The sequence below is a fragment of the Papaver somniferum genome, chromosome 5, assembly GCF_003573695.1.
Source record: "Papaver somniferum cultivar HN1 chromosome 5, ASM357369v1, whole genome shotgun sequence".
NCBI classification, from domain to species: domain Eukaryota; kingdom Viridiplantae; phylum Streptophyta; class Magnoliopsida; order Ranunculales; family Papaveraceae; genus Papaver; species Papaver somniferum.
The window spans coordinates 208,859,360-208,870,824 of record NC_039362.1 but is presented as its reverse complement, the minus strand read 5'-3'; the positions used below and the strand labels follow the sequence as shown (position 1 = coordinate 208,870,824).

The following is an 11,465-nucleotide window of genomic DNA, read 5'->3' as shown; positions in this document are numbered from 1 at the left end:
AGAGCTCGAAGACTGGATAGCACAAGCAGTGATGGCAGGACAAAGTACCCCCGAGGAAGCAACAAAAGGCGAATAACTCAAAGGCGACAAAACAACAGTAACGTCACAAAAAGAAATTGCCAAATACTTAGAGTAAAACTACCATGTGATAAAACAAGACAATCATTGTCGCGTAAGTAGCCCATACTTTGCGCACATCCGAGAATATTTGTATCCCAAAGACTACACCTCTACAAAGTTCAAAGTGTACGAAGGAAAAGGAAATGCGCGAGAACATCTCAGCCGATTCTTATCGGCGATGAACGACAGAGCTACTGATGGAAAATTGTGCCTAAAAGAATTCCCCAAGTCACTCACAGGCAAATCATTCACTTGGTATGATAACCTAAAAGAGGAAAGCGTGGATTCCTAGCAAACTTTGTCCGCACTCTTTCTTGGGAAGTTTTACTCCGCCAAGAGGAAGATTACGCCGATATACTTGAGCAAGAATGGGCAACAGACAGGTGAAGAAGTAGGAAAATACATCTTACGGTTCCGGCGCTTGGCACTGGACTGTCATGAAGATATCAATGTGGAGGCGCTTTTCGAAATTTGTGTACGCGGAATGGTCCCAGCTTTCAGGGGGTTTTGATTAATTTCAGGTTCCAGACCTTCGTTGAACTAGAAGAAGCAGCTGATAGAATTGCCGACTGCATAGAAGAGACACCTGTAAACTCTGTTTGGCGCACCACGGTTAGCGTTGTGTCAGAAACCCCACGCAACGTGAGACCTAACATTAATAAGGAAAAGAGAAACCAATCCCAAGATGATGGAAGAAACCAAGGAAGGATCGGAGCGGAGGAAGTAGGCACGACTACAAAACACCACCCTCTCTCCCCTGCAGCAAAGAGCGTGCGATTAAGCTACTAAATCAATGGGTCGTCGGAAGGGAAATCCAGTTACCCCCGACTACAGTAGATATTAACAAAATGGATAAAAAGTCGTCAGATACTGCCACTACCACCGAAGGATGGGACACCCAACGGAAGAATGCTTTGCCATTCAGAACATATTTGAACGCAAGCGGGCAGCTGGGGATTTGAGGTGACAAAACAGACGATTGAACATGATATGTTTCCTCACCACTAACCCGAAAGAGAGAGAAAGTGAGAACGCGAAAGTTAGGTCCGCAAGTTGTAAACAATTTTTCTTTTTTTTTTAGTAAGAACAACTTCTCTCACAATTTGTGGGCAGATATCTCAAAAGGTCTCGGAAAAGCCAAAGGCGCCTGATTGACTGACAAATCCACAAAAGGTCCTGGAAATGCCAAGGGCGCCTGGTCGACTGACAAATTCACAAAGGGCTCAGGAAAGCCAAAGGCGCCATATTGAATGATAAATTCACAAAAGGTCTCAGGAAATCCAAAGGCGCTTGATTGACTGACAAATTCACAAAAGGTCTCAGGAAAGCCAAAGGCGCCTGATCGACTGACAAATTCACAAAAAATCTCGGTAATGCCAAAGGCGCCCGATTGACCGACAAATTCACAAAAATCTCAGGAAAGCCAAAGGCGCCTGATCGATTAACAAATTCACAAAAGTCTCGGGAATGCCAAAGGCGCCCGATTGACTGAAAAATCCACAAAAGGTCCCGGCAATGCCAATGGCGCCTGGTCGACCGACAAATTCACAAGAGATCTCAGAAAAGCCAAAGGCGCTTGCACATTTTCCTAACACCCACCCCACCCGACACCCTATCGTTAAAAATAGGGAGTAGGCGCGTCCTACCCGCGCCCACCCTACCAAAGACGACTGATCGACTAACAAATCTACAAAGGCTCCGGCTATGCCAAGGGCGCCTGATTGACTGACAAGCCTACAAAGTCTCCGGGAATACTGAAGGCGCTTAATTGGCTGACGAAATACACAGGTCCCAGAAAGACCCAGCGCGTTTGATCGACCAAGGCAGGCGCATATCACCCATACATGCCTTACCCAACACCCTTTCAAAATAAATAGAGGGGAGTAGGCGCGTTTTACTAATTCTCACTTTCTCATCGCTTCCCACTGAAAAGAAGAGTAGGCGCGATTACCAACACATGACTTACCCAATACCTTTGTCACCGCTTCAAGAAAAAAAAGATGGAAGGAGCAGGCGTGTTTTATTAATTCTCACTTTCTCATCGCTTCCCACTGAAAAGAAGAGTAGGCGGAAGGAGCAGGCGTGTTTACTAATAACCCCTTTTCCCACCGCTTCCGTTTGATAAAAAGAGGGGGGAAGAGGGTAATCACCCAGCAATGGGAATACTCAAAAAGGACGAGAACATTCGCCCATCCTCACGAACCACTCAATAGTAAGACAAGAAAATTATAAACAACCAAAGCAGTTAACTGAAGATAATAAAATACCGGTAACAGAAAAAGTTAATCAAACACCACAGAATATCCCACAATGTAAAACAAACAAACAACAAACGCGACGCCTAAAAGGCAAAATTCAACAAAGGAAAATGAAAGGAAAGCGGGTACAGGGGCAAAGCGCTTTAAGAAAATTAGAGCCTCTCCACCTCTTGCCGTTTTTTCTCAAGCTCAGCTTGAACTGCCGCCTCAGCCCGTAACACCTCGTCATTAGCCACTCCAACATCAACAAGCAATAGATTCAACACCAACTTCTTGCTGGAAGTTGTCTCCAAGCGCTTCTTCATCTCCACTTACAACTTAGAAATTTGACTTGTGAGCCGACTACGAGGGTCATTACGGCCCTTCACTTTCGCCAGCATCTCCTCTAACCACACTATCGAGAACTTAACATTAAGCGCAGATTGCACAACATCCTCCCAACCACACAATGCTGTTGCGTCAACATGATCATCCCTACGCGCGTAAGGCGGTCTGCGATCTACAGAAGGTTTCTGGTCATATAACACAAAATAGGAATGGACAGAAGGCCCTCCTTTGCCATATGACCGCCACCACGCTCAGCGATGTCTCTGTAAGTAGCAACAAAAACCGTCGGTACCCAGAAGCCGTGGACAAGGGTGTGGGTAGCAGGGTCTACTCCAGCCTCGGTGACACTCACTACCAGAGGGAAACGAAACCGCGCGTCTTCAGAGACATCTGGTACGACAGGGGTGGTTGGTGTATTGGAAGTAAGGACATCAACCTGCTTCTCTAAAGGACGGACGAACCGCTGCCATCCACTTTAGCGCGCTTGAGAGATCCGTCGACACTAGGGACCACGCGCCTTTTGCCATCCAGGTCAGGCTTTGTAGTTTCCTTGCGTTTCTTACCCATATCCTGGCACCAATAACAATACGTCAACAAGAATAAATTATAGACAAGCGCTAGTAACAGAAGAAAGAAAATGGACTAACCTCAGGAATCGACGAGCCTAGAAGAATATCAGCGGTTTTAGAGAGAGATACGGAGGAATTGGAAGACGACTCAGAGTCACTGGTGGAGCCTGACAAGTGAGAAATAAGCACCATTGCAAAAAAACTACTTAGATTTATAAGAAGAAAAACAAAGAGAGAAAGAGAGAAGAATAATAAGAACGAAGACACGTATTAAATAGGAAGTTGCCTGCAGGATCTCAACAGTTAATGTCATGTGGGATGAGGACCCACCCAGAAGGGCTCATTGATTGCAGAACGACACTAGGAGACACTGGCAATTCGCCCCTTCCACGAACGGTTTCAGCCATAAGAGGATGAACTGACGATACATGAAGACACGGAGATACCCAACCAGCCCCCGAAGGAAGGCTAACCCCCAGATTCTTTAACTGGTCTACAAATGTGGAAGTCGGACTGCTACTTACACCCCCGGGGGCTGGGACGCGCTCCTATGATGACTTTGTCGAGGCTGCAAAGACGTGGTATTAGCAGAGGAACAAGGGCGCTAAGCAGACAACTGATTCGCCTCACGCCTATCTTTCTTCTTTATACTTCTCTCAGTCTAATCACATTCGGGCGTATTCAAGTATTCTTCCATCACATAAGAAGAGGGTTTCCACCCTAGGCGATTGGAAGGAAGAGCTTCCTGGCAAAGTGATTTCCGCCACCCATCTCATTAGAATAAAAGGGGAAGCGTGGTGATAAATAACAAAAATACAAAGAAAAAGAGATAACAAATACCTGGGGTGCTAAAGGACTAGCAGAAGACCTCACATTTATCCGTGGAGGTTTACGATCGGAAAATGACCCCTTCTTCGGCTTTGCATGGTCATGACCCTCGGGAGGAGCTCAAGAGGTCACCACAGGCTCTGAGCGACCCTTATTAGCCGGAACAAGGCGATGCTCGGCGGCTATAACATCATCAAGTTTGATTCGGCCAGACGCATGAAGTTCTCGAAGATCTTGAACAGTCAAGTCACGAGGGGGAGACGATTCGTGCAAAATAAAATTTAAAGCTCGAAGCCGTAAGACAACATGATGCTCGTGGGCCCTTTCAGTAACTGCTAAGGGTCGCGCGGAGATGGGATGCTTAAACGAAAAATCTATTCCTCGATCAGACAAGCAAGTCGCCCCCTTGAAGACATAACGATCAAAGCTAGCAACAACTTCCTCAATGTTGGAGTTATTCAGAGGGGGAAACCTATGAGGAACCCCTTGGTTGAACCCAATTTTCCGAGATGCACGATCAGGGTTGTAAGACATGGCGATGAACTTACCAACATGGAAACCAGGAAGATAACCAGTTAATACAGCCATCGCTGTATCAAAATCTGCCTCTGACAAGATCTTTTTTGAAGCCAATTCTGCGTCAAAAGGTGCAAAAAAAATCATAATGCGGTGGACCCGATCGACCGTCTTGATAGGGAAATGGTTCAAAATCCTTAGCCACGTCCAAGTGCTTGCCAAGATCTCCCTTGGGTATTTTCCCCTTCAAGTTCCAAAGAGCCATCCGCGGGTAGCCATAAACAACGGGAAGCCTCTTAACCGAACCATCGTCCTGCTCAACGTCTTCCTCGTGATGAATTGCAAGATAATTAGGCTCAGGCGCGCATTCGGGAACATGTTCCCAATACCACGCCTGCATGAGAGAAGCCGGGATATATGTCTCGATCTTGTGAAATGAACTCACTATCTGAAGATCCTGACAGAATATATCAAGATGACGGTACAAACCACCTAAGAACATCGGTGCAAGCGGGAAGGAAAATTGCGAGAAAACAACACCGCCATTCGCACGAGCTCGCCCTTAATGGTATCTTGCGGACTATATTCGAACACATCATGACAAAGCCAAAACAAAATGAAAGCATCTAACTCCGTGCGGGGATTCTTATCTTTGCGCTTGGGGGGGGGGGGAGCACTTTCCCATAACTATATGAGGAGCCAAGTATTTTAGCCATAGGGGAAAAGAAGCACGACGATTGATTTTAACAACCCATTCAGGATCAGCCTTTGTTGGAGCTGACGACCCATGAATCGCCCCATAGGCACGGATGGAGCTAGTTAGTAGTCGATCACCTGTTGAGCGCGTAAGAGGAGATTTCTTCTCTTCCACCCACTTTGCTTTCCCCTTTACAGCATACGAGGATGCCCCTTTTTTACCCAAGCCAGCGGCCTCTTTTTAGTTTCGTTTTGATGCCGCCTGGTTCTTCCGTACTAGTTCACGACGGGAATAATCTTTACACTTTAACAAATAAGTACACAGTTCTTTGTCCTCATCATCCAGCGCTCCGTAGACGGCCGCCTCATCATATGAATAACTTCCGTGAAGCGGTAATCCTGTAAAAGAGACTACATCTTCTAAGACGACGGTTGCTTCTCCCCACGCTGTAAAAAGAGTATGGACGGGAGGAGCCCAGCGACAGAAAATATGCATTATATCACGGATGCACCTATTCACTTCCCGCTTAAGGGACGAGTTTATAGCTTCATCAATACCCGCCCTCCGAAGAGCAACAACGTGGCTGGGGTTGGCGCGTATGTGAGACGCCCAATGTGGCCACACCGGATGAGTCTTTGATTTGGACCGAATATCAATATAAGGAAGATTGTAGTTGCCACGATGAATGGCCATCCACGACACTATTTTGAACGCAAAAGCGTCCATGGTTTCCGACTCGGGTCGTATGAGCCATCCAGAAGCAGAAGGATAAGGTAGCACGGGAGGATTTAGAAGGAGAGGAACTAGGATATCCTTGAGGGGAAAAACACGCTTACCTCCGGGGAACTCTCTTAACCTCAGTGCGCGCTTCAAATCAGGCCCACTCGTAAACTCCTAGATTGTATAAGATCTACCGTCTGTCGGGGCAGGTAAGAGAATTTCTTCATGCTCGGAGTACTCGGTCTCTTCAGAACCCTCGTTCCTGGGTTCTTCGGATTAATTAGACTCTTCGGATGAAGAACTACTGGAGGAACTGCTAGACATGGCGAGTGTATGGGTACGTTTGAAAGAAAGGAAGAAGAAGAAAGATAAAAGGGAATATTGAACGTGGCAGTTATGCACAGGGATAGTAACCGTCAGAAACTGAAAGAAAGAAGGAAATTTTGCACGATGGGAGGTTAAACGTCGCCCACGATCATAGGTTCAATAAAGGGAGAAGAATCCCCACGTTAACGGATCATAAAGGGAGGCGCCTGAAAAAGATTCTTTGATTATTGGCTCATCGTGACCCAATAGTCAGGGGACCAATGTTGATACATGAAAAATGTCCCTCAACGGGCTTGGTGTGCCCCCAAGAATAAAGATGAGTTCGGCACAAGGTATGGGGACTAAACTCAAGCCCGAATAGAAAATACCCATAAGGAATGAAGGACAAATAAGGAATTGATAAGGAATGAGGAGGTCATATTAAGGAATGGTATTAGGGGTAATTAAGAAAGATTAGGACATATGTCATGATGTACTAAAAAGAGGGGATTTTGGGAAAGCCTATATAAGAAAGGACAAGGTACAATAGAAAGGAAACTCTCTTTCTTACTATTCTTAGTATAGTGAGGTCATTTGGTGTGGCTAGGACGGGTAGAACCTAAAACTGAATTCACCCCCTCAACAACTAATAATGACAAGCTTGGTAGGGGTCACATAAAGTCAGCAAAGAAGAAATGATGATGTGCGCATAACTTGATGTTTAGATTGTTGCTTCTGTTTTTTTTTTTTCCTTTTACAGTAGCATCTTGCTTTGGTCAGTTTTCGACCTTGTACTTGGTTTCTTGAAGCTTTGTATTTTATTTTATTTTCCTTTTCTTTTTGTAAATCTGTTTTTTTTGTTTTTCCTTAATATATAACCCTTCTCCTCGAAAAATAAAGTATGGATGTTATTAAACATACTTTTCTCGGCCTATATTTGGCTAAGATCAAGTGTAGTATTTGTTCTTATCAGTTTAATATCTGATATTCTTGTCCACCGGACGACATGATATTAAATATCCCAGTAGCTTGCTACTGGGGTTCTCATGCATCGCCTTTGTGTTGCTCTATTGCAAAGGCCTGGCGCACCCCTACAAATTACTGAAGTAACAAAGATTGGGCGCAGTGTTATAGGAAAGAAAACTATAGCAGGCCCGATCTATCTGCCTATAGAAATAAAAATAAATGAACAATAGTGCCACATCAGTTCTACAGGAGTAAAGATTGACAAAACCACCCTATAAGAAATCTTGTAATGCAGCTTGGATTCTTACTTACCTGGACGGGGTCTATCATTGATCACGAAGGATAATGGCCTAGGATAGTGACTTCCATTACACTTTGTAAGGGTGCTAGCCTAAGATCTCTCGATTGAGGGAGAATCTACGTCATAATTTCTTCCTACGAGGGGTACGCGTTCGCGCGGACCCTGCCAATCTTTGCAAAAACAAAATCAATAGTAACCTAAACGTTGTTTTGAGTATTTACCCATAAAATACATATCTTTTACGTAGGTATCTGTTTGTTAATAGTAAGCTTCATCTACTGGCCCAAAAAGACGTTGCAATACAACTTTGTGCTGATTTTATTGTTGAGGATATTTAGTGGACTGTACATACTTGCTCGCCTTGATCCTGCAGTGAAAAACACCTATGCAAGAGAGAAATATCTAACCTTTTGTAAGACTTAAAAGGGGCCATAATATCTTGTTGAGAGTTTAAAGATTTTTCTGAGAACCACAGATGACTGTCTGTATGGTTGTAACTTCAGAAACACCCAATCACCCACAGTAAAGGATCTGTCACATCTAGAGTTATCAACATAAAATTTCATCCTGTCTTGAGCCTTGAGCAAGTCTTATTTCATGAGCTGCAACATGTGGTCTCTCTCTTGCAAGTACTCTTGAACTGAAGCAACTATTGTAGTAGAATGTACATGGAATGCAAGATGTGGAGGGATATAACCATACAAAGCTTGAAAAGGTGTCATTTTAAGACTAGTGTGAAAATTGGTATTACACCACCATTCAGCTAGAGACATCCAATTGTCCCAAAGTTTGGGATTAGTACCAGTCATGCACCTTAAGTACTGCTCCAGGCATGCATTGGTTCTCTCTGTTTGCCCATCTGACTGAGGATGGTAAGTTGTACTGAGGTGTAAAGAGATGCCTAAAGACTTGAACAACTCCTGCCAGAAGTGACTAATGAAGATCTTGTCCCTATCCTACATTATAGAAGATGGAAGTCCATGTAGCTTAAAGACATGACGCATAAATTCCTTAGCTACAGAGGCAGTTGTGAATGGATGACTGAGAGCAAAAAAGTGGCTATACCTTGTTAGCCTATCAACAACTACCATAATAACATACTTTCTATTTAAGATTGACAAGCCCTCAATGAAATCCATTGTAGTGATCTACACTATAATTGATATACAAAAACAGCTCTTGATCTCTGAGGATAGAGATTATTGAGGGAGAAGAAAGGAATTTAGAGGGTTAGAAGAAGAATTAGACATCGATAGGGAGAAACAGACGAATTAGGGAAGAAGATGAGTTTATTTCATTAATAATTTGATAAGCTTCCAATACAGACTCACTGGGAATATAAGGACTGGACTCACTTGCATCATGTGCGAATCACACAAACGACTAACAATAATCTGGCTGACGGATGATAACTAGCGTCTAAGAGAAATGCTGTTTAAGAGAAATGTAGTCTAAGAGAAATGCTGACTAGCGGACACCCCGTAAGACTGGGTTATCCCTTAGTAAATGGTCTGCCCATAACTGGGACATGGCAAATTCCCACCCCTTCAAATCATCCTTGTCCTCAAGGATGTGAAATGAGTTCAAACCCAGAATAACTTCAAAAATGAATTTCCTACCGGCTATACAAGCCCATTTGAACATAAGGGATTGATTTCCATGACCAGATGAGGCATATACACGAATCTTCATTTTTTTTCTTCTCTGCAACTAGCTTGCACATAGACTTGTAGTCCCAAACAAACCCCCACTTCGAAATGGATAGTGTGTTCAACTGCTCGACGCCATCTCTGAACTTGTTCATAAAAATAATCTGGAATTTGTGTGATGCACTTGTTAACATGGAGTTGAAAGTCTCTTCTTTTCCCTGCGGTGTTGTACCATCAAATGTGGAGAGGTTCAGTTGCTTCAAAATTTGTTGGTTATTCCAAATGAAATACCCAGCTGACGATTTCTTAAAGGACCTTAACTGGTTTCGGTTTTAAAGAACTCCAGTAGTTGAACGCTTATAATTCTTCTTCATATAGAGTTGCAGAAAATAAGGATAAGCCATACTCTCCCTAGCTCCACCAGCAACAATCAAATAAGTTTCACGCCAGTAAGAAGAAATCCCACACCACGGTGAAATAGAAAGGACATTAAACCCATCAACATCTTGTGCAACTACCCTATGACGCCACCTGTGTTGAGATAACAGCTGAAGTACTTGTAGTGGTACAAAGATTATTACACGACCCACTACTAAGCTCATGGCAACAATTTTACTTCCGTCACGCAAGAGTAACTGCCTAAGACTTCCAGCATTGATCTTCTCAAACTTATTTTTAAGAAATGAAACACTCATAAATGTCACGCAGTACAAGGGATAAGAAGAATCCGTCGCCAACCCTGAAGCACGAGCTGACATTTCTCCACTTTCATCACCAACACTACATGAAGCAGGAGTTGACATTTTCTCACTGCCATGGCCACCACTACCTGAACCTGAAATGAGTATCATAAACACCAACTGAGTCTTTATTACACTGTCATGTTCATTCCATTCACCACCATCATCATCCTGCCAAGAACCCATACATAAGACTTCACTACCATTAACCTGTACCAACATATTCTTGGTTCCCATAATTCTTTCGCAGAACTCCACGCCTTTGTCTCATAACAGCAACCCAAACACTTTACTGGCACAAGGAAGGTGGTGTCTAGCAGTAACCAAAGTGAGAATACCCACTACAGCCCATAGATTTCCACTCTCCTTGATTTCCACCACCCATACAAGGATTTCTCTTTTGTAATTTGTAGCTTCTTGTGGTTGGTGTTCCAGACTCCACAACTGACAGTTACTCAAAGGATTGCATCGAACATCTCCAAAAATGTGGATGAACCACTCATTAAAAATGTCTAAACTAGTATCACAAACAACTCCATTAGATTCTATCTTTATATAAATACCATTTACAAGCTTTAGCAGTTGATTCTCATCCCAGCTGACACTCCAACAACCACTACCACCAAGAATAGAGCCAGGCGATCTGAGTAACTCAATGAACATCCATACATAGCCAACACCCTTTCCCATATTACATAAAAAAAAATATAACAAGTTGGAATACCAAAAAGTTGTACTCCATGAGAATTCCTAGGTTCCATAGTAGCAACATATTGCAGCTGGTTGTGGATATCACTGTCTCCATGATCACCTTCCAGACCACTGTCATTTGTATAGGAGAACTGCAATCTTTTTGGGAAGATTCTTAAAACAACTTACTTATCATAGCTTCGCACTATTTACCACGATCAAAAGGCATACCACCACAATCAGAACTAGGTGAAAAAACACACTGAAGCTCCTTTGAACTCGCTATCAACAGTTCTCTGTACCTTCCACTAACTTCCAACTCCCTTCCACGATCAAATAAGGTTCGAGCAGAATCAAAGCCACAACGATGCCATTTATCACTATACAGCTTGTTGTCAACCACGATTAAGGTTTTATCAACATCAAACTCTTCATAATATACCTCCATAATTGAGACCGATAACATTTCACTGAGTACCCTTACATAATCAGGCTTCAGAGAAATATCACTAGTCAAATCGAACCAAGTAAGGAATGTTTTGCCCTCTTGGTACTCTAAAATCTGGGTTTCTATCTTCTCTTCTAATTCGGAATGAGGAGAAACTAAATTGGCCGCATGAGACTTGTAGTCTTGAAAACTATATGTAACACCACCTTGATCAATATAATAAAAACCAAATTTGAGTTTAGATTTGTAATTACCTTCCTCTCTTGCCGGAGGAGTAGAAGCATTTCTACTGAAATCTTTTAACGAGCTGAAAACCCTCCTAACTTGAAA

General features: G+C 43.3%; 1 non-coding gene and 1 pseudogene across 1 annotated transcript; both read left to right on the top strand.

Moving 5' to 3' along the window:
• Positions 1-7,258: 7,258 nt before the first annotated feature.
• On the top strand, positions 7,259-7,435 carry LOC113284683 (annotated as a pseudogene).
• Positions 7,436-7,611: 176 nt separating this feature from the next.
• On the top strand, positions 7,612-7,774 carry LOC113285011. The gene has a single exon (XR_003328527.1). It is a non-coding gene; the product is annotated as a U1 spliceosomal RNA (small nuclear RNA).
• Positions 7,775-11,465: the final 3,691 nt, after the last annotated feature.